The sequence below is a fragment of the Sturnira hondurensis genome, unplaced genomic scaffold (genome assembly GCF_014824575.4).
Source record: "Sturnira hondurensis isolate 20B ecotype Veracruz unplaced genomic scaffold, ASM1482457v3 Scaffold0002840, whole genome shotgun sequence".
NCBI lineage: Eukaryota > Metazoa > Chordata > Mammalia > Chiroptera > Phyllostomidae > Sturnira > Sturnira hondurensis.
Window position 1 is genome coordinate 21065042 of NW_028075471.1, and position 27935 is coordinate 21092976.

Sequence of the window (27935 nt, forward strand, 5' to 3'; positions counted from 1 at the left end):
CTGTGTCCTCAGGACCTGGCTACAGCGGATGCGAGGGGACTTGGTGCCCTTGGCAGAGGCAAACTGTCTGATGGCAGTCGCTGCTTGGCCACCTGGTTCCCCTCATGGCTTGTGGGCCCTAAAGGCTACCACGTCCTGGGGTTTGAGGGGGCACTGAGTCGCCTGCCGGTCTGCGTCAGTCTCCATCTACACCCCTCAGCAGGTGGTGGCCCGTGACGGCCCCAGGGGCACGATGCCCCCCAGATGGAGAGCTCCCACAGGGGCACATTCCCACCTCCTGCAGGGGAGCCAGGCCACAGGGTGGCATTGCAATGCCCACCCTGCATGGTGCCCCACGCTTGGCTGTGATGGTTGCACGGCCGGAGGCAGCAAGGGAAGCAGAGAGAGATTGGGAGCTGGGTCATCCTGGTTCTGCTGTGGATGCACCAGGCCCCCCTCCGAGTGCTGGCCGGGTCTGAGAGTGCTGGCTCGGCTCTCCTGGGGTGGGCAAGTGGCCTCCGTGTGCTGGGTGCCAGACCTGGGGCGGTGTGCGTGTCCAGCAGGGACTCTTGCCTCACACTTGCCTCTGCACAAGTGCACACTAGCAGATACACAACCTTCTGCATTCATCCCCCCAGCTCCTATGTCCCCAAGTAAGGCTGCGTTCCACTGTGAACCCTGAAGCCTGGAGGACAGGGGCGCGCTGTTCATGCCAGGCCCCGGGTAGATCGTTGTGGCCAGGCAGAGGCACGCATTTCCCTGAAGCTCATGGCTGATTTCTGCCGAGAGCACTTGCTGGCAGAGGCCGGGACTTGGCTGGTTTGGGAGGCCCACAGGTGACCTCTTTGGGCACAGGGTGACAATTCTTGGTGAGGAAGAGCCCTCAGGAAAAGGTAAGAGAGTCCCATACCCTCCAAGAAGCAGGTGAAGGCCCCAAGGAGCATCAATTCCAATATAGAGACACCTGGGAGTTCAAGTAGGGAGGGGACTTTTCACAGATCCCCAGGAGTTAGCAGTTGGGGCCCTTTACCTCGGACAGAGGCCCTTTCGAGAGGCCCTGGGGTGGCATTCTCACCCCACAGAAGTCTGACAGTGCTAGTCAACCAACCACACCTGACAGCCACCTGACCCCAAAGCAGCCATTGGCACGTCTGCCAGGGGTCCACAGGGCTTTGGGAGGTTGTCCCAACACAACGAAAGTCCACTGGCCAGACCCCACAAATGTCCTAGGTGGGAAATCCCAAACCCATCAACCAGATGCCACAGAACAGCCCCAAGAGTCCTCTAGGGCCCCGTCCCCAACACTCCTCTGTTCTGTGGTGCAGACCCTCGCCCTCCAGCCCCAATTCTGGGGTTTGGGGGAACACAAAGTTGTTCTCACCTGTCCGGCTCAGATATGTCAATGTGCATAAAAACCAGCAAGTCCCATGGACACCTGGTGTCTAGCAAAGCTGATGGCTGTTCAGTGACGGGAAAGAGACTGGCAAAGGCTGAAGGGGCCACAACTCACTGAACCCCGACACTGAAGGGCAGAAACATTTCATCTGTAAACTTTGGTAAAAGACCGGAAGGTAAAAATGAGTCATGGAAGCTCCTGAGACCACAGCTCTACCAGAGGACAACATCCCCTCCCCCCCAGGGTTGCTCCTCGCTTTCGGGGGTGATTCCCTCCTGAGCCCGTCTGCGCAAACACAGATTGATTCCCTCCTGGCCCAGGGAGGGTGGGGGGCGAGCAGGCTAAGCAGGGGAATTCCAGGGTTTAACTTTCGGAAACCCCCAAAAGGTTTTCATTTTTGTTTTGTGTTTGTTGCTTGTCCTGCTTTGGCTGAATCAGCTAGAGAGTGAAACGCAGACTCACCTCGGCAGGAAACCCCTTGGCTGTCGATGGTTTGTTTGCAGACCCCACAGACTTTGGCTTTTTTGAAGACCTTGCTCTTAAAACTGTGCAGACTCGCTGCCGGTTCTTCTGTCTGAAGAGGCAAAGGAAGAAATGGTCAGCTCCTCAAGGCCTGGCTCCTTTGCTTTTCCTGCTCCCTGTCAGGGTTCAATGAATCTAGCAGAACTGTGAAGGGCTGGAACTGGAGCTGTCCCAGGCAAAGAGGGAACAAGGAGTCACCCTGCCAACGCGGGGGTCCCCAAGGGGCCTCGGACGCCCGGACAGCAGTCTGGACGCTGGAATCCCAGGTGAAAGTGCACACCCTCCCAGCTTTCAGATCCTGTGTAAAACGTGTCAGGAGCTGTGCCCGAATCAACGTCGCTTGTGGGATCATATTTTAGCTTCCAGACTAGAGACTTACAACCACCCACTCCCATGACAAAGAAACTCCCGTGCGCTCCCAGAGTCTTAACGCTTTTTCTCCTGGAAAAAATAATGAACAAACAGCACAGTTCTGTGCAGAAGCAGCTAAGCCACCGACCTCCCCGTTCCAGCTGCTCAGAGCGGACAGGCACTTTGGAAAAGGAGAGGCAATCCCGAGGCGAGCACGGTCAGATACGAGCTTCCTTCTCTGGCCTGGGGTAACACCAAATCGTCACATGCACTGTCACTCAGAGAAAATGAGTCTCTCGTCACCCACTGAATTCGTGTTTGTGGACTCAAGGCTCACAGCTGTGTGATGATCAGAGACAAATTCAGTTTGCTTTGGGCTCCGAATGGCAACCACGGTACCCATTTCCTGATACGGGACAGTGTGCTCTATCAGTGACTGGCACCCACGTGGGTTCTCTGAGGCCATCACTTACCACCAGAATAACTGAAATTTCCTGAGAAGGGGAACTGTTAGCATGAATCTAATGAATAAGCTGAACTCACAGGGAGAATGGGGACAGACTCAGAGATGGAGAGCAGGATGACAGCTACTGGGGCAGGGGGGTTATGGGGAAAAATAAAGAGAATTTTTTGTTATTTTTAAAAATATAAATATAAAAAAGAATGTGAAACAAATAGTACAACTACTTTGGAAAACTGTTCAACGATTTCTGACAAATAGTTTTAAATCTACCCTAACCTCATGACTCAACAACTCCACTCCTCCAGATACCAGGGAAAAAAAATACATACAAATGTCCCCAAAGGACTTGTGCAAGAATGGCCATAGCCACCTGTTGCAGAAGTGCTCCTCGCAGAAAATAACCCACACGTCCGTGCAGAGAAGCCTGGGCAAACCACCCACAGTACATGCATGCATGGACACCGCTCCAACACACATGCACAAACACTGACACACGCGACATGAACACCGAAAGCAGTATTACGCTGAGTGACAGAAGCCAGACATGAGAGCAGAGTGAATGGTGCTATTTATAGGATGTTCACGAGCAGGCAAATGAATCTATCTAGTTCCTCGGAGACAAGAAAAATGCGGTGAGCGTGACAACTGCCCCAGATTCCTGTGTCAAGAGCATCTCCAGGGCGCAGGGAGGGAAGCAGGAACCAGCACCCCCTGGGCCGAGGAGGAGCTAAGAGTTCGGCCAAGACAGTGAGAACTCACCAGACGACAGAGTGCCAGGCAATAGCACGCTGAACTGAGGACACAAGATCTCCGAGAAGACCCTCTGAAGCACTCTGCCAACTACTGACAAGCACACACATGTGCTTCTGTGCACACACACACTGAGCTCAGCACCCCGCAGAGCTGGGGGTAGTGCCCCAGCAGCCAGACCTGAGGGCTGGAGCGGTGAGTACTGCCTAGACAGAGGGACCCTGCCCGAACTGTGGGGGACCTCGAACTCCAGGCTGGGGACAGCTCCTGTTCAGCCTGAAATCAGCAGACAAAGGGTCAGACCACCTCCAAGTGACTCAGCTGCATTCTAGAACAAAGGAAGAATACCCGTAGGAATTTTAAAAATACACAGTACACAATAAGGTAAAACTCACATTGCCTGGTGTCAAGAATTATCAGGCACGCGAAACAGCAGGCAAACACAGCCCATGATGGGGCTCAATGGGTTGAAAATGAACTCCAAGCTGCCAGAATTAGCAGAGAAGATATTAAAGGGGCTATTATAACCATATTACATGTGTTCCAAAGGTAAATGGGGACCTCAATGGCATAAAAACATCCGAATCGAGCATCTATGGAACTGTGCAAACATCGGGGGGTGCAGGTACGCTGGGCGGCACTGCTGGCCGACTGGACACTGCAGAGGACACACTAGCGACCTTTAGGACATTGCAGCACAAACTTCCTGAAGTGAGGTACAGAAAGAAGAGGCAACCTCAGTAAAGGAATACGGAGATAAACAGACAGACAGTGTTAGTGGGAAACTTTAAGAAGCCTAACACACGTGTCATTTGAGTCTTGGAAAAAGTAGGGGGCAGGGAGCATCTTAAGAAAAAATGGCTGAAACTTTGCCAAATTATCATCCCACAGATCCAAGAAACTCAACCAATCTCAGGTACAAGAAATGTAACAAAAACTACATCAAGGCACATGACAATCAAAATTCTCAAACCCAGTGACAAAGAAAAAAACCATAAAATTACACAGCGTGAGACAAAAAGACACATTACATCCATGAACAAACCTTTCCCAAAATAGCAGGTTGCTCGGGTTAAAAAGAAAAAAGCAGTGAATTGATACAAAGTACTAAGAGAAATTCTGCCAATCTGGAATTATGTACCCAGCAAAAACATCTCCCAAAAATAAAAGTGAAGTCAGAAATTCTTAACACACATAAAATCTTCAGTCACTGCGCCCTCCCCCTCACCCCCCCCATGGCTGCACCTGTCTCCCCCACCCCTCAGGTGCAGGTCTCCGCTGGCCCCTCCCCCAGGGCCTTCCTGAGCTCCCCAGTGTCCTGTCACTGAATGAGCATCTCCCGGTGTCTCTATGGACCTTATTCTGGGCAAACGAGGAGAGGCATCCAGCACCAGCCACCGGCAGCAGGGCTGTGACCCTGGGCACGCCGCAGGGGACACCCTCCCTTCCTGCCGACTCGCAGAGCTACTGTTTGGGACCAAATGCCAAAGCAGGTCCCACGTGCAGATGCTGGCAGCCTCTGAGAATCCCTGGAGCCGAGGCTTTAAAACAGCGCCACCTACCTGAGTGGACTCGGTGGGGGTGGGGCTGGGGGCTGGGGGCTGGGGGAACAAACTTTTTCAAAGCTTACCTCCTACCCTGGACTGAGCGCTGCCCCCAGGTAGCAGGCTGTGTTATAAAGATCAATTCCACACACACGCGAGGCACTGTCGTCTTTACTCGCCTGTGTCGCGTGTGTCTGGTCTCTCCAGGGGTACGTGCACGTGGTGTGGGCTGGGCTGTGGGCATCCGGTGCTGCCTCCCAGGAGGCAGCACTGCTGTCAGGCATGTGCCGGCACCCGCAGGGCCCTCCTGGGCTGTAACCCTGGAACTCACCGGCTCCCTCCCCCTCGGTGGTCACATGTGGGACCAAGGCCACAAAGCCCAGGCACCAGGGTTGTGGGCTCAGGCCAGGGCCCACTGTGTCATCACGACACACAGGAGGGGCTCTCAGGCATCTGACAGACGCAGTCCTCTGTCCTGACCCCCTGGTGGGCATACATACACGGCCCTCAGACCCAGTCACTGGGGTACAGGCCCCTCTCCAGTCTGCACTGCCACCTCCCAGGCCCAGGACACGGGGCCCTTGTCCCTCTGTCCTCCAAGGCTCTGCCCGGCGCCTGTGGACAGGGAGCTGGGGGCCTCAATTAATATTTGTTGATTGAATGAATTGGCCACAGTCTGTGGGCCAAGGCAGGACACTGTGACCTTTTGTTCCTCACAAACACTTCTCTTCCCCTCGGGGAGAAAGGGGCTGTGTTCCCCCTGCGGGTCGGGGGGGGGCCCAGCTGGGAGGCGTGGAAGGAAGCTCGGGCTGCCGTGGGGGCCGGACTGCTTCAGGGCTGGGTGCCCGGTGGTCACCGAGGACAGGACAGCGTAGTAGCGTCTACTCCTGGCTTCTGCACCAAGCGTCTCCTCCTCAGGGAGAGGAGCGAAGCCCAGATTAAGCTGCCTTTGTTCTCACCTGAGATCTGCTTTCATTTCTCCCACAGAGGTGGCGCCCATAAGCGAGGGGGAGGGGAAGCTGCTTTAGCGAAGCCTTTGGCAGACTCCGTTCAGGAATCTAAATGGCATTTAATTGTTCGGAGCAGACAGTCGGGAGGGAGAGAGCTAGTCTGCTGGGTCCATGAGGACTCCCTGGGGGGTGTGCTGTTCTCAACTGCGAGTTTGTTTTTTTAAGGAAAACTCTCTGCCAATTTGAGCAAGGAAGTGCTCCATGTGAGTGCAGAACAGCACCCCGCTGCTGTGCAAACCCCGGTGTGGCCTTCTCCCCGCCAGCCTGTCATTCGGCAAAGGCTGTGTCACACAACCCCAGCAACTTCCCCTCTTGGGAAGGGGGATCGGTCGTGTGCTCTGGTACCTGGAAGAATGAACGGCAGAGCATTCCAGGGAGGCAGACACTGAGCAAACCACAGACCGGCTTGCCTCTGCAGTTCAATGCCCCGAAAACGTCCCACGAGGGCAGAGGGGACCCCAAACCTGTGGGGTGGTCCTGCCTGTGGACATGTTCACCCCTGGCACACAGGTCTCAGACCAAAGGGACATGATACGTCCCCTGAAAAGCAGAACACAGCACGGCTCGCAGCCAGGAAGACACGCTGCCGTCCCTCGTGCCTCAGAACCTCACAGAAGTTTCTGGGGAAACGGACTTGAGAGGGGCCTAAGTACTACTCTCAAAGGAAGGGCTGCTGAACCTGGTGGGGAGCCCTCCCACCTCTGCTGGGTTTAAGTGAAGCCTGGGGAGGGTGTGTATGGGGGGAGGGGGTTTGTCCCAGGGACCAGGAGATGGAATGCGCCCTGAGAGCCTGCCCTCCCGGAGTAAGTCCGCACACCGCAGGGTCTGCACGGGGCTCAGTGCCTTTCCTCTGCAGAAACCGACTGCAGCAGGGCGTCCTCAGAGGGGCCCAAGCCCTTATTTCCTCTTCGGACCTGCAGTCCAGGAAAGTGTGTTCAAGAGGCCACTGGGTTACAGACTTAAGCCGTTACTGTCTTCCACTCACCCGGTTGCCAGGCGCCCATGAGGCAGGGCCCCCTTTTCTCTCTCTCCCCCCTTCTACATGCACACACACGCGGGCACACGGCGCACACACAATGACACACCGGCGCGTGCAGACGAGGGTGCGCATGGTCACGCGCACAGACTTGCATAAAAGCGCACAGACATGGGTATGTGCGCACCCAGGACACGCGCAGCAGTCGGAAAAGAGCTCCTCTGAGCGCCAGGAGACCGTCCCTCGCCCCCGCAACCCCCGCTCCAAGCGCCCCTCGCTCACTCACTTGGCGCCGCTGCCGGCGCGCCCGGGCCCCGCGTGCGCATCCTCCGGGCGGCCCCCCGGTTAAGGCGCGCAGCCGCATGGCCACTCCCGGCGCCCGTGGAGTCCAGCTGGGCCAGGCAAGGGACGGCGGGGTCGGGGGGTGACCCTCTGGCGGTGGTGCCCCGCAGGGGTGCCTCCTGCGCCGCTGCGTCTGGGGGTCCCAGGAAAAGTTCGACGCCCGTAGGCCTGAAACGAGGCGTCTGGAGCCTCCACTTCCACTCGACACTCAGGAGTCAGATGCAGGGAACAAAAGCCAGGCAGCCAGCGAGCAAGCGCACGGTCCCCGGGCGAACCTCCATCTGACACGAATTAGCCCCCCCTCCCCCACCCAGGACCGCAGCTCGGGAGAGGAGCGTGAGGCTTCTCAGCCAAACCCAGGGAGAGTGGTGCAGGAACGCCCCCAGGCAGGGTGGGGGCGACCCTGCTCCAACCCGGTTTCCTTCGCCCTGGGCTGGGGTGCAGCCTGAATGGATTGCAGGCTTGGTGCACGCGGACCCTGGGGTGAGGATCCACACCCACAGGCCCTTTGGCCTGGGGATTTTAAATCTCGAATATGTCCAGGCACCCCAGGCACGGGAGGTGGCCAGCACCAAAAGTAGGAAAACCCTCAGGCGGGAAGGCTCTCCTTCCCATCTTGCCCCTCGGCCTCAGGAAACAGGGAGGTGCCTCACTGGGAGGAGTGAGGCCCCAGGGCCTCCAGCAAGCTCAACACAAGGAATTAGGGGGGTGGGGATGCCCAGCCCCCTCCCCATCTTCACCATCCCCAGTGGCATCCAGCTTTCCGAAAATCACATCCTGTTTCCAGTCCCATTTTCCTGTCTGGGTCAGCAATTTTAGGGGAAATTTAAAGCCTGGAGTCTGGGGGGTGAAGGGGACCAGAGTGTTGGGGGCAGGGCGTCACGTGGAGAAGCCAGACACCTGGAAAGTGGAAGGGTCACTCCGCAAGGAGGACAGCCAGAGGGGGCAGGCTGGGTCACAGAGAGCTCAGGTCTGTCCACTGCCTGTCGGACCCCACAGCTCGGAGCTGTCACAGTTTGTTGTCACCGGTGCCATGGAGAGGAATGCAGCTGAGTTTCCTACTAGGAGCAGCTCTGACCCCCAGGGCAGAAGGGAGGAAGGAAAGCTGCCCTGAAGGGGGACGTGTCAGCTGAGGCCACCTCTTGGCTTCTGTGGCGCGCAGTGGCCCTCGTGGCCTGACTTGCCTCAGCGCTGTGGGTAGCTCCAGCGACCTGCGACACCTCCTCCACTCTGGCTGGTGCGGATCCAGCCAGACCTCGGATCTGCCACTCTGCTTGCAACTCCCCAGGTCTTAGCCCTGTGGCGCAGTCTGGGTGGGCTAGACAGGCCTTTATGGCTAACACATGTGCGGTTCCAGCCGTGGGCCCGGCGGCATTAACCTCTCAGGGTCTGGTGAGGAGCACCGGTCTGTTTCCACCGGGCAACAGCAGAGCTGTGAAGGGGCTGGGACCCTGGTCCCTGCCGCCCCGGTACCTGCTGACACGGGTCCCTTCAGGTCTCCTGCCTTCCCATCCCTCGGTCCGTACATCTGCTGGGTGTGTCTGTCAGCCTTCACTTCCTCCACAGTGTGTTCAGACGTCCCCACAGACGTCTCCAGGCCCTGTCTCTGCAGACACAGCCCCACGCCCAGGCCGTGGGGGTCCCCGAGCACATCTGAGTGGCACTCAAGTCTGACCCCCAGTGTCACATGCAAGCTGGGCACACAGCAATGCGGACAGGCCAGTGGGGGTTCCCGGTGCAACCCCCCTTCCAGGAGTCAGCTGGGTCCCACAGACGGCAGGTGGCCCCAACATGCTGAAGGCTGTGTGGCCCCAGACGGGGTGTGGCCCAGGCCAGGCCTGCTGGACAGGAGACCCCTGGTCACCTCCCGCTTATTTAGAAGGTGCAATACTCAGAAGAGCCCTGCACTGTTACTAATCATAGGTGACATGCATGGGACACACCTCCCAGATGGGGACACCAGACAGGGCTGCACTGTTACTAATCATAGGTGACATGCATGGGACACACCTCCCAGATGGGGACACCAGACAGGGTGTCACACCAGCTGGGGTGAATTAGCCATTGGGGCGTGGTCTCGGGGACAGAGCCCAGCCCACCGCAGCCTACAAAGTGAGTTTCCCCAAATGCAAAACGGGGAACACTGCCTGACCCCACTTTGCCAGCCCCTTCCCTGTCCCCATTCTCTTCCGGCATCCACCACCCCAGCTCTGCTCGCCCCTCTAGCTCCTTCCGTTCTGTGCTATGCCCCGCAGACTGCCAGCCCAGCCTGCACTGAGGTTGAGGCCACCCCCTCCTCACTGACCTCACCCTCGGCCTGGCCCTGGAGCGTGGTCATCTGCCTCCGGCCTCCCATCTGCATGCAAGTCCTGACCTTTGTCTGGGGCTCCCACACATGAGACAGAGTGGGGGCAACAAATGCTCTGCTCTCATCCACACTGCCGGACACTGGTCTCGCAGCCAGTCTCCAGTCATTCCTGAGGGTTTGGGGGCTGCTCAGTCTCGGGGGCCCCTGGAGGAACTTGGGCAGCTATGAAGCCGGCTCCTTCAGGCGCAAGCAGCCTGCCCTCCTGCCCCCCCTGCGATGGGCTGCCCACTCAGCCTGTGCCTCCCAAGGGCAAGCCCTCCATGCTTCTCTCTGGCCCCATGTCTACCTCAGGCTTCTGGGTCCCCAGCACAGAGCCTCACCCAGTGAGGCTCTCCCAGCAGGGATCGGACTTCAGGGACGCTCGGGCCCAGACTGAGGACAAGCTCCGGTGTTGGGCCTTGGGCTGCGTCACTGGTCTGTGGCTGGGAACCCCAGGCTCTGACACCCGTAGAAGGGCCAGTGACAGAAAGGACGCTGGATTACAAACCGGTGCATAAAGCCGGCATCCAGGAGCCCAGGAGTCCCACTGGGAGGAAATAATGAGCCCAGGGAGGGCCTGAGAGGGAGCAGTGCTCCCAGTGCCCCCACCTGGAGGGACAGGGAGGGCTTGGGAGAAGGCTTGAGGGAACTGGGGGATTCAGCTCCCAGGCGTCCTGGGGACTCAGGCAGCCACATCTGCCATCTGTCACTGCCACTCCGGAGGAGCTCTGCATAGTCTCAAGTCATCTCCCTCATTTACTCCAGAAGGGGAAAGTGTGTTTGCAGCAGAGAAAGCTGGCAAGGCCGCTGTCATGGAGCGGGGGCAGACTGACCTTGGCCTTGGGGGGGACACATGTGCCGTGGCAGCACAACTCTGCGGCCAGTGCTCTTGCCAAGGGCACAGCGTGACCCCTGCGGTGAGCAGGCACTGCCAGACCCCCATGTGGGGCCTGGGTGCTGACCTCCCACAGCCCCTGCACTCCGTCCCACTAAGCTCCGAGCCCAGTGTCTGCGGGGGAGCCACCACGTGCTGAGGGCGAAGGCCTCCAATCAGCACAGCCCAGCCCAGCCCCTGCAGCACCGACACCCGCCATGAGCCAGTCGCACGCACCACGGCTCTGTGGCCGGCAGTGCCGGGATGTCTCCAAGAGCCGCCATTAGAAACACTTGGCCTGGGAAAACAGGAAAGACCCCTCAGCTGAAGGGGTTCCTGCCGCATCTGCATTGGCCTCTCCTCCTGGCCCTGTTCTTGTCGGGGACACAGGCACACTGCTTGTGCCCCTGGCTTTGTTCAGGCCCAGACCTGGGGCACAGCCTCCCTCACCCTTCCTGCCACCCAAAGGCTCCAGCTCTGCACCACGCCTGGGAGCACGAGCCACAGGTCAGTGATTCCTGCTTGGAACATCGAACCCCAGGAATTCGTCTGTCCGTCCGTCCGCTGGGTTTCCTGCACCCTGGGCTGGAAGGCAGGCAAGCGGGGGAGCTGACAGGACTCTCAGGGGAGTGTAAGCACATCCCCTGACCCAGGACGTCCTCTGGGACAAGGGGCCACCACACAGGCCGTGTTAGCACTAAAGGAGCTGCCAGCCCCTTGGGGGACACCAGGTGCCGGGGGACCCCTCTTGGAGGGCGCAGGACAGAAGGCCACGCCCCCACTGCAGCTTCCTCTTGTCCCTCATGTCCCTCTGCTTCTCACAAAGGTCATGCAGGTGCCCAGCAAACCTGGGAATCATGCAAGAGTCCCGTGGCCTCAAGGGAGGTCACTCGGTCCAGCCAATTTAACCAAAATGGCTTGGTCCTTGGCCACAGACCTCTAGGCAACTCCTGGGGGGCCCACAGCCTCGCCCACATTATGTGGGTTCACAGAAGGGACACGGTGGTGACTTCAAACAGGCTCGGCACCCCAGTTTTTGCTCAGGACACAGCATTTGTTCCCATTTCCTGTCTCTCTCCCTGTCTTCATTTCCTTCCCCCACCTTCAAAATACAGGAAAAGGCTTTCTCTGCGAAGTCAGTTTCCAATAAGTGCTTTCCCCCATTTCCTGATCCAAAACAGCAACTGTTTCATTCAAGGACTGACAGAGCATGGCAAAAACAAGGTGAAAAGAAAGAGCACCCCCATTCAGTGAAGTCCCCTCCTGCCCATCCAGGGACCCACCCCACTTTCCTCCTGGGTCTCCTTGTCTCCCACCAGCCCAGTGTCTGAAGGAAGAAGGGGCCGGCAGACCCAGGGCTGCCTCCCCGAGGTCGGCATGTGGGGGTGAGGCCTGCTGGGGTGCCCACCAAGGCCTCCTCGTCCATGAGGAGAAAGCAAGCTGCCCCCCTGCCACCTCCATGTCACCCTCAGAGGCTGGCCTGAGGTGGCAGAGCTGACCACCAGGGCCCGCTCCCCCGAAGCCCCTTACAGTCCCGGCCTGAGGGGGCTGCACAAGCCAGCCCCTCCCGGTCCCACCCCCGCCCCGCCCTAGTTACCCTCAGTGCTGAGCCGCTGCTCAGTGTCTGGGCGTAGGGGTCACAGCTGTTCCAGGGCTCTGCCAAGCGTCTCTGCATCACTGCTTGCTCCATGTACACGCACACACGTGCACACAAACCCGGAACTAGTTAGTTCCTCCACAAAACTGCAAGGAATTCACTACGTGGGACGAATTCTGCTGCTCTCAGCACCAGGGACCCTGCAGAGCATCCACGGGTGGCTGCTGCTCTCTGGCCTTTCAAGCTTGTCCCCACAGACCCCCAGTCGAGCGACTTCACCCTGAACTCAGAGGAGAACCAGCCGGCAGGGCAAGGCTCGTGGCGGGCAGGGCGTCCTCCACACCTTCACTTTCCTGCTTCTTGCAGACCAGTGGGGCTCCAGGGCCATGGCGGAGTAGGTCCCGGTCCCAGGGAAGTGGTGAGGGCACAGCGAGGGCACAGCGAGGGCACAGCGAGGACACAGGGACCCCCACCCCCACTGGCCTTGTGCTGCAGGCCCCTGGTCCAGAGCTCCACATCTGCCCCAGCTCTGCCAGGGCCTGGCTTAGATGGTGACAGGGGAACACACGCAGATCACACGCAGGGGGCTGTCCCGTGATGTCACCGACACTCCCGCTACGGGGTCCCTGCGGATGGCGGCAGAGCCCCTTTCTGGACACGCAACAGAACCGAGCAGACGCTGAGGCAGCTGGGTGTTCCCCTCAATGAGCAAGTTTTAACTCCTTATTCCGGACACTTTTAAAAAAGCAAAGATGCCCCGTTCATTGTCGCTTCTGTGAGTCCACGTTTTCATTCTCCAGTGCATACAACCCCGATGTTCAAAACCTTTTACAATTGATAGTTTTAAAAATATAAATTTCTTTATTGTGAAGCAAATATTTTATCTGAGTCACACTTATAAATTTCTTTTCATTGTGAAGTTGATGGATTTGAAAACTGACCGACCGTTTCTCACGTTTATAGACAAGATACGTAAAGAAACTCCTAAGGGTGGAAGTTTCCTGTTCGTGGTGTCATCGTTGCTGCGCTCACGAATCGGGACCGTGACGGAGCTACAGCTGTGCCCCGATGGAGAGGAAGGGTGGGCTGGGCTCTCACTGGTCGGGGGCGCTTGTTCACAGAAGTGGCCCCGAGGTGCTTTAATGAAATCGTTGGAGTTAATGCCGCCGAGCACAGAAACAAGATACAACGTCCAACTACATCCCACAGGTCCTCCAGGACACACATAGCTTGGGGAAGGAGGCCTGGGAACCAGCACAGACAGACACCCAGGCACCAGAGGCCACTCCCTGTGGTCACGCCCAGGCCAGGCCCTAGGGCTCGGGCCTGGTATCGGGCTGCCCTTTGGTTCCTGATTAGCTGCTGGGCGGTGGTGCGAGGCCCTCCCTCAGCCCATCCACTCAGCCTCAGTCCTCAGAGGGCTGGCCTGAAGGGGGAGGTGCCTTACCAAAAAGGAGGGAAGGGCTGGGCCAGTGGAAACTGGCTCCAGGCTCGCGAGCCCAAGGCAGGAGGCCGGCAGAGGGGTCGAGGGTTCCCACCATCATGGAGGTAGCGGGAAGCTGGAGGCTGACCCCTTCACTGACCTGGGAGTTGTGGGAGAAGGGCGGTCTGGCGAGAGGAAACGGGCTGCTGGGGGCAGATCACCAGCCCCAGGGAGCACCGGGGAGTCAGGCTGGCCTGCTTTCGCCGAAATCACGGTGGGGGAGAGGGCAAACACTGGGCACCCCTGCTCCCAGGGACCCTCCCTGTCACCACCAGCACAGGTCACAGGGTCTACCTACTGTCCCATCAGCAGGCCAGGCCCACACTGTGCACCTGCTGAGTAAAAGGTCAGCAAGGCAAAGGTCAGGGATACCCCCCAAGGTCACAGCCAACAAGACAAAGTTCCTGTCCTCAGAGAACCTACATTTTCCTGGGAGAACAAGCCAGGACACAGACGGGGCAGGAGATGTGTGACCTGCTCCCAAAGAAAACAAAGCCACGAGACTGCACTAGAGGCAGGCGAGGTGGCAGGCAGGGTGGTCTGAGGTTTCACAGCCAGGACAGCAGGGCAGAGACCACCAAGCCAGTGGTGGGGGGACCAGTCACTGCAGGTTGTGCCCAGTGGGGAGACAGCAGGGGTCTTGCTGTGGGAGGGGACCGGCCGATGGCCATGGGAAGATGTGGTCTGTGGCAGGGAGAGGAATGAAAGTGGAGGGAAGGTGAGAGCAAAGGAGTGATGGGGGCGGCCTGGGCGAGGCCTCCCAGTGGTGGGGGGGCTGGGCTTGGGCAGCCCTGAAGGGGCAGTGAAGAGCCTTCAGCCAGTCAGTGACCAAAACTGGGGCAGGAGACACCGGGGAGGGACAGCTAATGACTGGGGAGCTCTCCACCAAGCAATGCAAGCCTAGGCATCGAGGGCCCTGCTTGCTCCACTGTCCCAGGAAGAAGGGGTCCCAAGACAGGCAAGGGCAGGAGGGTTGTCCACGCCCTTGTGAACAGCAAGAGGGACAAAGTCCACCAACCAGGGGAAAGAACGATGCTGGCGAAAGGGGAAGGGAGGGGCTCAGGGACGCATCCCACAAACCCGAAAGTGCCAGCGGAGCAGACCCGTGAATGGGACGTTATGTAACCGTTAATCCTCACATAGCCCAGACGGTGTAGCAACAAAGAATGATGTCTGCTTTGGCATGTTAAGGGGAAAACACAAACTATGTTGCAGTTATTAAAAGACTCAACAATGTTTCTTTGTGAGGAAGGCAGGCAGCAAGCCCTCCCATCCTCGAGGTGGGGGGGGCAGCTGCGCCTGGAGACCCTAAAAGGGGACATCAGCAGTACGGAGAAAGCGGTGGGGTGCGTTTGTGTTTGCAGATGCCCCATCCCATCAGATTTTCTGACCCCACCCATTCATTTTTTTCCACGCATTTCCCCCTAAAGTGATTGTGGCTGCAAGACAGACTTGCATGGGGCAGTAGGGACTTGACCCATCGAAGGACGGTTTGAGGGTGCAACCATGTTCCTCCCACCAAGCCAGGAAGCGGCCTGGAACTCGGCACCAACGGACGCAGTGTGACGGACAAGTGCTTTGCCCGGGGACACAGACACTAGCGGCAGACAACAAAGCCCCTGCTCTCTGCCCCATCTCGGAACCAGCAACATGTGCACACATGCGGGCGCCACGTTGTATATATGTGCACGTGCTTATACATGTGTGTGCATGCACGTGCATACAGGTGGCCATGGTGTGTGTGGAAATGCGTGTGCACACATGTGCACTGACAGGTGAGGGAGGGAGACAGGCAGGTGGGGGGTGTGTTCAGACTCCTCCCAACCCCAGTTCCCTCTTTTATGAAACAAGCCCCCTGACTGTCCATCTGTAAATAACCGAACTCTTCTCTTTAAAAAAAGGGCAGTGGCAGCTTGTCGGATACTCTGGAATTTCTTTCATCATCATTCGTTTTCGTAAGTACTGACTGATTTCTCTGCCTGCTAAACAGGACACTTCTGTTCTGCCCAGTGTGGTTCTGTGGGATGGGCATTGCCTCGCAAAGCAAAAGTTGTTGGTTCAATGCCTGGTCAGGGTACATGCCTGGGGTACAGGTTCACACCAGATGTTTCTCTCTCATGTTGATGTTCCTCCTCTCCCTCTCTTTCGCCCTCCCCCACTCTCTAAAAATAATAACCACCACCCCACACAGGGCACCGTGGGGCATTTGGAAACATCAGGAGACTCCCCCTCTGAACCCTCACCGTGACTCCCAGTGGAGGGGGGCCGGGGTGCCTCGAAGGGGTGGGCAACCCTCCCACACGGAACTCCTCTATCCCGAGCGCTATGAAGTGTGCACTCGAGGACTAAGAAATTGTCCACGGCTCGAAGGCAGATATCACGGAATTTTCCAGAGAGAGCCATCAACTGGAGGGATGCCCAGTTTCTGGAGACTGAGTGAAGGAGGGGTGAACCAGGCTGCAGGACTCTTCCCCGTTGCCCCCTCCTGTTTGGAGTCTCCGGGCCACTTCCCTGCCAGTCACTGAGGCCCCGGCAGGTGGGCTGGGCCTGGCCAGAGCCTGTCTTGTCCCCTCCCCACCGGCCCGCTGGGTCACAGGCTTCCTGCAGGCAAGAGTGAGCAGGCTGCCAGCCTCAGAGCCCGTGTGGGCTCCTGGCATGCATGAAAGGGTACTGGTGGGTGGCGAGCCACAGCAAGCCCAGGGCTTGGGATCAAAGCGGCGGGGCCACCCCTGGTAATCCCCGCCAGGGACGCTTACTCCACTCACTGTTCTCCCCTCTTTTCTTAGCCAAAGGCAAGGGCGAAGCTCCCGAAGCTCCTGTTGCTCTCCTGCTTCCAAATGACTCAACGCTCTGCAGAGGGTCTCACATGGCCACCCTGAGATGTCCCCCGGAGGCTACCGGGGTTCCTCTGGGCAGCCCTGGGGGCTGGATGAAGTGCCAGGGTTTGATGCCAGGAAGTGGGGTTCACACCCGCCTGCCCCCTTGCTGGCTCCTGTTTTCTGTTTCCTAGCCCAGCAGCTGGACTGAGTCATTCATGCACACTCAGCGGGTGTCCCAGGCGCAGGGAAAGGGCAGGGACAGGGTGGGGTTCCAGTGGAGGTGCTGGCCTCACTCCTGTCCTGCCTCTGTCCTTCAGCACCCATGGACCCCTATGTGGGATCACTGGCCAGATGCCTCCCAGAGCCCAAACACCCCGTGGGAGCTGGGGAAGGCGGAGGTGGCAGAGTAAACGAATAGCTTCCCTTTGTGCCGGCGACCTCCCTCACACATCAAGGCCTGAATTGAGAGTATCCTTGAGTTAACCTGCAGACGTGGGGCTCACTCTCTGACTTTAATACTGAGGCTGATGTTCCCTGGGGACCACTGAGGCACATCAGGACAAAGGCCACTGTTGATCTCCAGGAACATCCTGGTCTCGGGCTCATGCCCCGTGCACGGAGACCAGAGGCAAGGAGCTGGAGGACACACAGGCGCCCTGCCAGCCAAGGAAAACAGCCTGCCTGCGCTCCCCCTCTCAGGCCTCCGTCAAGGTCAAGGGCATGACCCTGACTCACCCTGACATCACTTCCCTCGAGCTCTGAAGGCTGCTCCCCATCCTGGCTGTCCCTGCAGCCTGGATCTGGGACAGGCCTGTGCCCCCAACCCAGCGCCTTCACTCGAATTCTGACTCTTGACTTGCTGCTGGCAATCGGGGAGATCTGAATCCAGTGTGGCAAGTGGGCGAGGTTGGCTGGCCGGCTTCCAGGTTAGACCCGCGGGTGTGTAAGCACAGAATGTGACCTCCAGAGAGTGCCACCCAGGTGTGTAGGGTGACCCCACGCTGGCCCCCGATCTTGGGGATCCTATTCCCTCTACTTTGGGGATAGCTGGAACATGGTTGTGATTAGAGATGCTGCTACGAGACCCCAGAAGGCTGGGCCAGCCTCAGGCGTGTACGGAGCTCCAGTCGGGGGGCCGTCCCTTGCTCGTGACAGTGTCTTGACCGCCCTGCAGGACGACTGAGCCCATAACGGTGGCCCCACCACACAGACGGCCGAGGCTCGGACTGGCCAGGATGAAAGCGCGTGCCCTTTCTGCAGAGCCTGTGGGGGCTGACCTGGACACAGGTGGCTGTCCCACCTGCTAGCTGCACAAAAACCGCGAGTGCGCACACAGAGGGAGAAACAAAGGAGCTGTTCTCGACATCGGAGGATGCATCAATGATTCATGCAGGCCCGCCCGCCGCATCCCCCTCCCCGCCTCACCTGGCACCTTTGTCCTCAGCAAGAAGCCTGAGGTTTGTGAACCAATGAGCCGCCCCCTGCACCCCAGGCTCAGAGCTTGGCTGGAGCAGGGTTCTATGGAAGCTGAGCCAGGTGACAGTGGGCCTATCCCACCAGGCCATCCCCAAGGCCACAGCAAACACCATGTGTTCACAGCAAGGTCGGGAGGAGCTGCTGTCCCTGGGCAAGGTCAGGGACAGTAGGGGAGAGGGACGGTGCCCAGCCAGGCCCATGGCCTCCAGCAAAGCCGAATGCCTGGAATAGCAAGCCGCAGGCCCCGGGTGTATCACACGGCAAATGGAAACAGCTCCCAGACTTGGCCAGTTTGTACATATGCCCAGCCCCAGAGAAAGAACTTGTGAGCACCATCCGGGCAGCGAGGGACCGAGGTGACGCATCTGCTGGACACCAGCACTTCATAAGAACAAACCCTCATTTACATGTGAGACAGGCGGCCACACAGCGCTCGTGGGCCTGTGTCCAGGCCGGACCCGGTTCTGGGCACGAGACAAAGGAAGGGCCCCGGGCCCTGGCACAGCGTGGATTCCAAGGCCCCCCCGCAACACTCTGTCCAAGGAACACTCTTCTGCCTCGAGAAGGGGGAAGTGTGGCAGCTCTCGCCAGGGCTCCTGCGCTCTCACCAGCCACTTGCCACCAAATTCAATAATGTGACAACATGGCACGTGGTTCTTTCCCAAGAACGAGCCACGGGCCAGGTCCTCATGTCAGTCAGGTGCGCACCCTGGCCCTCCTCTGACGTGAGACGCCAGCAACACACCGAGGTGGCCGTGGGGGCGTCTGGACACCCTGAGGACATGGCTCGAACCTCGCTCTCTTCCAGGAAAGACCCACTTTCGGCAGGTTGCCCCAGGCCACGTGCCAATCCTGCCATGGGGAAGAGGGGGAGGCTCCCAGGGGTGTCTCGCCCAAGGTCATTCAGCTCCTTCCAAAGCGCTTATCATAAGCAGGCAGGCGCAGCCTTGGTCCTCGTCCTTGGAAGAGCTCAGATGTGAGTGAGGACAGACAGGGGCGCCCTGCACCCCGCCGGACCCGACCCTGTCAGAAGAGGCGGGACAGGCTCCCTCGGGGGGCAGGTGGGGTGGCCTGGGGCCACGGTGCTCAGGGCCCCATCCAGACTGGGCCAGGTCTAGCCCCCAGCCCACCACCCACCCCAGAGGCCCAAGTCGGGGACGTGTGTTCATGCGACACAAGGGACCCAGGTACACGCTCAGCCATCGTTTGTTCAATTGTATGTGTGTCACTGGCAGAAAACAGAAAGTTGTAAAAACTGTAAAAACCGTCTCTCACATGTGACCTACACACTGGATCATGCTGATTTATTCATTTTTTCAAGATTTCATTTATTTATTATTTATTTTTAGAGAGAGGAAGGGAGAGAGAAAGAGAGGGAAAGAAACATCAATGTGTGGTTGCCTCTTGCACACCCCCTACTGGGGACCTGGTCTGCAGCCCAGGCCTGTGCCCTGACTGGGAATCGAACCCTCGACCCTTCGGTTTGCAGGCTGGTATTCAATCCACTAAGCCACAGCAGCCAGGATGGATGGTTTGATTTAAACAGGGTAGGGAGGCATAGAACCACACAAGTGCCTCCTGCTGTTGCCACTCTTCTTGCCCGAAGGTTCCATCCCCATAATCTAGTTGAGTCGCTGCCTCGGGGGCAGGGGGTGGGGCCAAAGGTCCCTGAGGGGTCCTGGAGGCAGCCAGGGCTGCTGTGGAAACTGGGGCACAGACGCTGCCACCTCTTCTAGAAAATGAGGCTCAGGTGCCATTGATGTCTCTCTGTGTTGCCCCCATACTGGAGCCCCTTCCTCAGGGCAGTCCAGGACGGACAGCTATCCTGGACTGCCCACAGGGAAGGGGATTGGATCCCGAGTGCTGGGACCCCACCGCTGCCCACCATCTTGTCTCTCCACAAGCCAGCAGGACCCAGCACCAAGCCCTTCCCACCTGCAGGAATGGGCGGGGGGGGGCATCCTGGCTTCTGCTGCAGCCAGGCCCATGGCCCACGGCCCCACAGCCCCACGCCCACCCCCCGGGCTGGGTGTACCTCCTTCCTGGCCTCAGGATCTTCACACTTTACCCCCAAACAGCAGAAATGAAGCACCTCCTAGCCCCACGGTGCTGTCGGGACCTGGTCTGGCACTCTACCCGTCTCCTGTGGGCTGGACCCTGGGCCACCCCTGGCAAGCCTGCCTGGCCCAGGCCACCTGTGATGGACGGAGGAGGGAGGACCACTGTGAGGACAGCCCTGCCCACGCCCTCCACACCTGAGAGCTTCTGCAGAGGCCCCATGGGCGGGAGCCCTGGTCCAGTGCGTCCAGGCCGGGGGGAGGGCCACTAGCTGGCGTTCCCGGCTGGCAACTGGGAACACATTCTCATGGGTAAAAATTAACCAGCAGCCTCCAGGTTGGCCTCAGCCCCGCCCTCCGGGCCGCCTGGCCAGTGCTCTCGGTCTCCCTCCCAGGACAAGCCTTCCTGGCCACGTTGCCATGTCACCAGGGCCAAAGCAGAACACTCGGGTCCGTCCCCCAAAAAGTGGCAAAGGAGCCCCAGAGAATGGTTCTCACAGATCATAGCCTCTGGCACCAGCTCCCAGACTGAACCTTTTACGCAAATTAAAACCAGTCTCCAGAAACCAAATCAGGCCCTTTTAATTGAAAATAAAACCGAGCAGCCCCGAAGGCTCTCTCTCTCTTCTTTAAATGAAAGACACTCTTCCTGCTTTCTCTTTGCGTCAGCCACTGAGTTTACACAATCTGTCCAAACAGCCAGGGGACACGCTCCCTCTTCCTTCTCATAGCCCCCGCCCCCACCCCCCCGTGCCAGGGACACAGGGTGGACAGGACTGGATCTGATGGCCACAGGCTTTCTCAGCTGCACTGGGCCATGCGCAGCAAGGACCTTCACGAGGCCTGTGTTCACTCCTAGGCACAAACCCAGGGACCCCAGTGGCAGCAGCCAAAACGGGAAAGCTGCCCAGGCGCCTGCCAACACCTGGACTGGCAGACACCTGCGGTCTACACACACCGTGGAGCGGCACACAGCCCTGAAGAGGACGGTGATCCTGACACTGGCTGCCACCTGGATGGGCCCTGGGGACACCCTGCTGAGTCACATAAGCCAGACACAGAGGTTGCTGCAGGGTGACGAGCTTGGTGGAGGGACACGGTGACGGCCACACAGCAGTGCAAACGTGCTCGGTGCTGCCAAGCGGTGCGTTTGGAAATGATCAGAACACTGAATCTGTCCCACAGGTGTTACCGGAATTGAAGTTAGTGCTCTTTGACCTTGAGCAGCCTCCAAAGTCCCTGCAAGGACGCAACTAGTCAGGCTCTTGCCCCATGATGGCCGTGAGGGGCTGCACAGGCTGTAGGGACTGGAGGACAGATGGTCGCCGTGCACCAGACTGCATGTCCACGCACGGGGCTGACATGCAGGACACAGAGGCACATATCTGACCTCAGCTTCGTCGACTGCAAAAGCACGTCGCATGCCCAGCACCACAGGCTCTGCGCGGGGAGGTCAGGACACCTCGGCCTCGTCCTGAGCATTTCTCTACCTTTTCTGAGACTACAGCGAGCGCCTCTCGATTATGAATCCCTCTGGGGAAAACGGAGAAGGTCAGGTGGGTCCATTAGCTGAGGATCTTCTGCTGCTCCCAAGCCATGCAGGTGACGAAGGCCACCCTGGCACCCCAGGGTAGCTGAAGAGGGGACACGCCTGTCCTGGATCATGCCCTGGCCCACTGCCCCCAGGTCCTCCTCCTGCTGTCTCACAGTCTTGCCCATGGGTCCCAGACGGAACAGAAGTGACGCTCCGGCAGGAGCCCAGGCTGTGGAGACGCAGCAGGACTCCAGCAAGCTGTGGCCCGGGAGCTGCAAGCGAAACCAGCACCCCCATCACACAGAACCACAGCCCGCAGGGAGCCCTGCTGTGAGTCGCTGGGAGCCTGCCCTGTCTCCCCGCCCCGCCACCGCCCCTGCTGCAGGTGGGGAACCTCGGGGACAGTCAGGGCAATGACCAAGGGTGGCTCTCCCCCAGTTCTGTGGTCACCGGAGCCCTGCTGTTCCCTCCCAGCTGCTGCCTGAACAGCACCTTTGATCTGGGTCCAGCATTGCCCGTGGTGAGGGCTGGGTGCTCAGGAGCCTGGTGAGGGGTGATGGATTACACGCAGGGGAGAGTGCCAGGGCCCAGTCAATGGGGCCCTTTTGTTCCCGGGCTCCAGGAGGAATGTGTGTGTGCTGGCGCCCCCGCAAACGGCCCGGCCTGGCCGCTGGGTGAGGCACAGCTGGTTGTAGGCCTGCTCCCTGTGCCCACGGCTGCAGAGAGTGTGAGGATACCCCCGCAAGTAGGCCCAGGGCAATGGGGGAGTGGATCTCCGGGCCCCCCACTGGTGATAGGACGGCCAGTGCAGGCCACACAGCAGCCTGCACCTCTGCCATTCCTCAGGACCATGTGCCTCTCTCTGTCACACTGGAAACGGTCCACTCTCATGTCTCCCAGGCCTCACGGACCGGGTCCCATTGCTGGTGACCCAGTTCAGGAGGCCCACACCCATGGGCGCTGAGATGCAAGGGGAGGAGGTGTGGCCCCTGCAGGAGGCGCCTGCAGACACCTTCCAGGCCTGAATGCCAGGCTGCTGCAGAGGGCACGTGGAGCACTATTCTCTCTCCCAGGAGAAGAGGAAGAGGAAGGCAGGCCGTGACCACGTGCCAGGATCGAGCCAGAATTAGAGCCTAGGGAGGAAGGAAGGGGGGCCTTACAGAAAGGCACGGGCCCCGCCTCCAGGAAGCAGCTGTGGCTGGAACCCTGGCCAGCTGTGGCTGCTGTGGCTTCCCCGAGACTGGCCTGCGTGCCCAGAAAGTGGTGGGTGGGTAGGAGGACCTTGGAGACCCCTGATCTTGGGAAGAAGCCTTAGCACTGCACAGGGACCTGCGTTCCAATCGGGACCCCACTCCCGCTTGCAGACTCGGGCTCCTAGAAACTTAGGGGGCGCTCACCTTCTGTGGACCCAGGCCCACCAGCCTTGTGCCCGAGCAGCTGTTTCAGCTCTGGGCGTCTCAGAGCCCAGATAGGAAGGAGACAATGCCGCGTCGTGGGAGGTCGGGGAGCGGCCGGGTCACGTCGCCCCCGAGTCAAAAGAAGGCATGACTCCTGCGAGGCCAGTGGGCTGGGAGCTGAAGAGATTCTGCTGCTTACCCCTACCCCGGGGACAGGGATATGGCAGCGAAGGTCTGCCTCCCGGAGCCAGGGGTCTCTGAGGAACACATCGTTTCTACGTAGCTGGGAGCTAATCCACAGAGGGGCTGTCTGTGACCACTGACAGGGGCCCCTTAAACGTGCGTTTTTCATTATTTAGCCCATTTGGAACAAAATACATTATTTCCGGTCCACTGCCTTCCTTCTTTTTAATTAACATAACTCTTTTTAAATGTCTAGGGGTCACCACGATGGCCATCAGCCAACCCCTCAATGACACTGACAGCTCCTCACAGTGGCCACCTACCTGCCTTCGAGGGCCTCTTCCCTCCCACCCAGCAGGGGCAGCCCGAGTGGGTGTCTGGGACACCAGGCAGGGGACGCTGGGTGGGGTTGTGACCTAGAGCACACCAGGACATTCCTCCCAGAGCCCGGAGCTGTCCCTGCTATGGGGCGTCCTGGGAACACAGTCCCCGAGTGCCGAGTGCTGTCCCATGGCTTCTCGAGTTCTGGGAAGACAGGGACCAGGCAGAGAGCAGGACGTCACCGCCACTGCCCGGAGCTCGGCAGCGGCACTGGCTTGTTCTGAGGACGCAGCAGGGCAGGTGGCACCAAGCCTGTGTGCTGATAGAAGCTGACCCCCTCCCCACGGGCAGTGGGGGCGTTTTGGGGTGGTGGCTGTTACGGCCGGCTGTGCTGGAGTGGAAACCGAAGGCCCTTTCGGAGCGGCAGGCCGGTGAAAACCCCAATCCCACGAGCGTCCTTGGGATGAAGGGCCATACCTCCCCCCACTTGAGGCTGACAGAAGTGCCCACACCTCAGCAGCTGGCACAGCATACAGACCCGAGAGGATGCCTGAGACAGGTTCTGCACCACGGCACACAGCCAGGCACCTACTCAGTCAACCACTTGACCAGAACCCCTTATTCTGGGTCAACACAGACAGCTGCAGAGGGCTCCAGTGGGCGGGCCTGGCTCCCCATCACCAGGACCCCCAGTCTCCCACCCAGGAAGTCCTACAGGAAAGGGGTGCCGCTCCCCCTGGACACCTCCCCACCCAGCTCCTGCTGCTTGAGCAGTCCCAGCCACAAACTGGGGCCGAATGGCCCCAGAAAGCCTCACTCCCCAGGGACTCTCTGCTGGTTCTCTGGCAGGAGAGCCCTGTGCCTCCCCCACCTAGGAGTTCCTGGGTGGGGGGCAGGAAGGGAAGCCCCCCCCCACCGCAAGCCCTTGGTGGTGTGTGCCCAGCTGAGCCTGGAGGGTGGCAGAGGGCTGGTCTGGCCGCTCCCTTGCTGGTCCCTCATCTGTAACACAGGTCTTCACAAGCATGGGTTCAGAAATCCCCTCATCTTGGCCTCTCCCTTCACCTGTCTGGCTTCTCGGCCCCTCCCCAGGCCTTTTGTGCCCCCACCCCTAACAGAGGCCTGCAGTCCAGGAACAGACTTTGACCCCGTGACCTCTAGCTCCTAGGGTCACATTTGCAAGTGGCTCCATTTGAAACCCTGAGGTGCCAAAGCTACTTAGGGAGAGTCCATCCATTTCCATCCAGGGAGCCAGAGATCCCCCGAGGCTGAGCTTTCCTCTCTGCTGGCCGTTTGCAAAGGAGGGATTCCTGTGCGGCCTCCACCCCTTGGCCTCCCTCAGAGAGGCACTTTCTGCGAGCACAGGTTCTGCTGCAGCCCAACAGGGGTGGCCCCAGGACTCAGGGTCCCCACCACCCACCGTCCCCATGGTCCCCATCCTGGCCGGAACCTTGGGGGCAGCACCCTGGGCTTCATCCACTCCGCCCGCTACCTCTCATCCTTTGTCTCAGTCTGCACATCAGTAAACTGGATCTTAACCCGAACTACCCACCCCCAGGGTTATTTGGGTGAAATGAACGCGCAGGCAGAGCCCTGGGCCAGACCCCCCACCCCAAGCCCGGGTGTTCCCAGCTCCTGGTTTGTGTCTGAGGCCCCAACTTCCACTGTCACAGCAAGGTTACTGTGACTCGTCTTTGGGGACAGGGGTCTGGCCACCTGCCCATGCCAAGCCAGCCCAGCCCAGCAGGCCACTCACAGATATGCCTTTCTGAGTACTTGTTGATTGATTTGCAAATTCGACCTCCCAGGGCCCAAAGAGGGAAGGGAAACCGCAAGGAGAAGCAACTCTAGTTCCAAAGGCAGAAACCACGGCCCTGCAAGAGGAATATTCACAGACCTAAGTCTGCCTCTGGGGAAGTGCACCGAAGTGCCGCAGGAGCCGGTTCTGGAGGGCACGCAGTGCTAGTGCATTCCCTCGGGGACACGCACGCTTCAGTTCACTTCAAGTCCTGGGAGAGGACTTGCCTTCATGTTCCAGGGAGTGAAACACACGGACGAAACTCTGCCAGAAGTCAGAGCCAGTGCGGGTTGGGCACCCTGGGTCTGGGGGCTCCTCTGGCGCAGCCACACCCTCCCTCCAAGGTGTTCCGGATGCCCCCCTCGCTTTTACGTTCACCCACGTAAGAGAGTGGGGGTCGCCCGCTTGCCCTGACTCAGGAACGGAGGGGGCTCCCGCCCTTCCCGCCACGCACACAGACTTTCAAGTCACTTCCAGCAAAGGAGCCGGCTCGGGCATCCGCACGGGCGCGCGGGACCCCACGTCCCCTCCGCCCGCTTGTCAGCAGCGCGGACAGGCGCATGCCACAGGTGGCCCGGCGGCCCCCGCCCGCTCCCGCGGCCCCAGAAGAAGGCGGGCAGCACCCGGACCCTGCCTCACGCCCACCGCAGGGAAAGGGGAGGACAGACGCTCCGTGGGGACTGCTGGCACCGGGCGAGAGAGGGTGTCCAGCTCTCCGGGGAGCGGCCCCAGCTCCGCCCGCCGCCCTGCGGTCTCGGAGAGTGAAGTCCACCCCTGCGCGCGCGACAGTGCGGCTCCGGCCTGCGCCGGAGCCCCGGACCGCGTCCCCCGATTTCCGCCCCTCGCCGCTCCGGCGGGCGCCCCAGAGCCCAACCCCGGCCGAGCAAAGTTCTTGCGCGCCCCGATTCCCCTTCCTGCGCCCCCGGACCTTCTCCTCGAACCCCCGTCCCCGAACCCCGGCCGAACCCGGTTCCCGGGCGCCACGATCGACCTCCCCGATCTCGCTCTCCGCGTCCGAGGCGCAGACGCCGGAGCGGGACCGAAACAAAGGCGGCGGCGGCGGCGCGGGGCCCCCCCCTGTACCTGGGCGAGCGGCGGCGCGGTCCCGCGGGGCGATGGCGCAGCAGTCTGGGCGCCGAGCAGCGCGCGGGCGGGCAGTCCTCCTGGCTCGCGGCCGCCGCAGGGCCCCCTCGAGGCGGCGAAGGGCAATCGCGCCTCCCGCGCCGGGCCGGCCGGTCACCTGGCCTGGCAGCCCTAACAATGCGGCCGTTTCGGGCGGGCCGAGGCCCCGTGGGCCCCTGGGGCCTCCCCACAGTGGCCAGGTGGACGGGGGAATAGCAGACCCATGGAGCAGCCGGGCTCCAGGTGTTCGCCGGGCTGCGTCCGGGTGGGCGGGCCAGTCCTGGTTCCTACACAATTCTCTCCCTCCCTCCCTCCCTCTCTCCCTCCCTCCCTCCCTCCTTTCCTGCCTGCCTGCCTGCCTGCCTCCTTTCTTTCCTATACTGCTTACGCTCTCAGGGAGTGAAACCTCCCTGCCCGCCTGCAGCTTCCAGTCTCATCAAGGCCTTGCACACACCAATCGAAACAGCAGGACCAAGAGAGCCCAAGATGCTTAGGAGCTCTGCTGGTGTCCAACCCCTGGAGGGAGGGAGGCAGGGCAGGACTTTAGAGGTTGCATGGCTCAGGGAAGTGAGCAGGATTCAGGCCGGGAGCAGATGGGGAGGAAGCTCGCAGGTGGAGGGATGCCCGGAGGAGGAGAGGCAGGGGTTGCAGCAGCCCTGAGACCCAAAGGCCCCCACTCACCTCAGCCCAGTTTCCCCACTCCCAAACCTGGGCAGAGGGTGGTGCACTCTCAAAGACCCCCTGCAGAAGGAGACCTGCTCTTCGTCCTACTCAAAGAGCAGCTTTGCTGACACCTGTGGACACCCGAAGCTCCAAGGACACCCTGGGGTCACAAGGAAGGTGTCTGCAGGAAAGCATGGCGTCCTTCTCCCTGCAGATCGGAGCCAGGACTGTGGCTGCCACCTGGACAGAGCTCTCTCTGAAGGAGACCAGGCGCCTGGATTGTTATTCATTGACCATGAATAGCCCCAGTGCAGGGAAGCAGCACCCAACCCACCCCAGCCCTTGAGGTCTGGCCCTGAGGGTGCCGCCCGTGCAGGGAGAGGGGTGGTCAGGAGCAGCGAAGAATGGGAGCCATCAAGCCACAGCTGGAGGATGTGTTTCCACACAGGGCCCTGGGCTCCTCCCTGAGAAGCTCGGCCCAGGCCCACTCAGCTTCCTCTGGGCCCCGGCAAGGACCCTTTGGGGAGACAGGAGGCTCCCTGCCAGCGCAGGGGCGGCATTATCACCGACCGGCTCCTCCCCTGCCTGGTCTGGTCATTCATTCCCTGAGGCAAAGGCTTCCGGAGCCCCAGGCCACAGGCCTGGCCTGCAGACAGACAGCTTGCCTGCAGACAGAGAGGCCACCAAGGAGGCTGGAAGTCCCAGGGAGGGAGCCTCAGGGAGCCACAGCTGGCTGACCCCTCAGTGGGGGTGAGGCTGGTACTTTTTCTGTTCTCTCTTTATCAGTAGGGAAACACTTAAAACCCTAGGCAACTAGCCCAAAGCACCCTGCCTAGGCAGCAGCAGGACCCAAGGACCTAGGACCGTCCGGCCAGCAAGCTCTTGGGCCTTCTGTGGAGCTGCCCTGTACTGCCCACCGACCCCAAATGACGGA

The 27935-nt window shown here is 59.9% G+C and overlaps 1 protein-coding gene across 3 annotated transcripts in view; it reads right to left on the minus strand.

Annotated features, from left to right (window-relative positions):
• TNS3 (tensin 3) overlaps positions 1–26617 on the minus strand; it is a 104435-nt gene extending 77818 nt beyond the window's left edge. For 2 of the 3 annotated variants that reach the window (XM_037041059.1, XM_037041056.1), the window contains exons 1-2: positions 26300–26617; positions 1838–1949 (exon numbers count right to left, since the gene is read on the minus strand). The gene's annotated coding sequence lies outside the window, so the exon portion shown is untranslated. The remainder of the gene's footprint in view (positions 1–1837; positions 1950–26299) is intronic. The other variant, XM_037041060.1, reaches the window with a different exon arrangement.
• Between the last annotated feature and the right edge of the window lie 1318 nt (positions 26618–27935).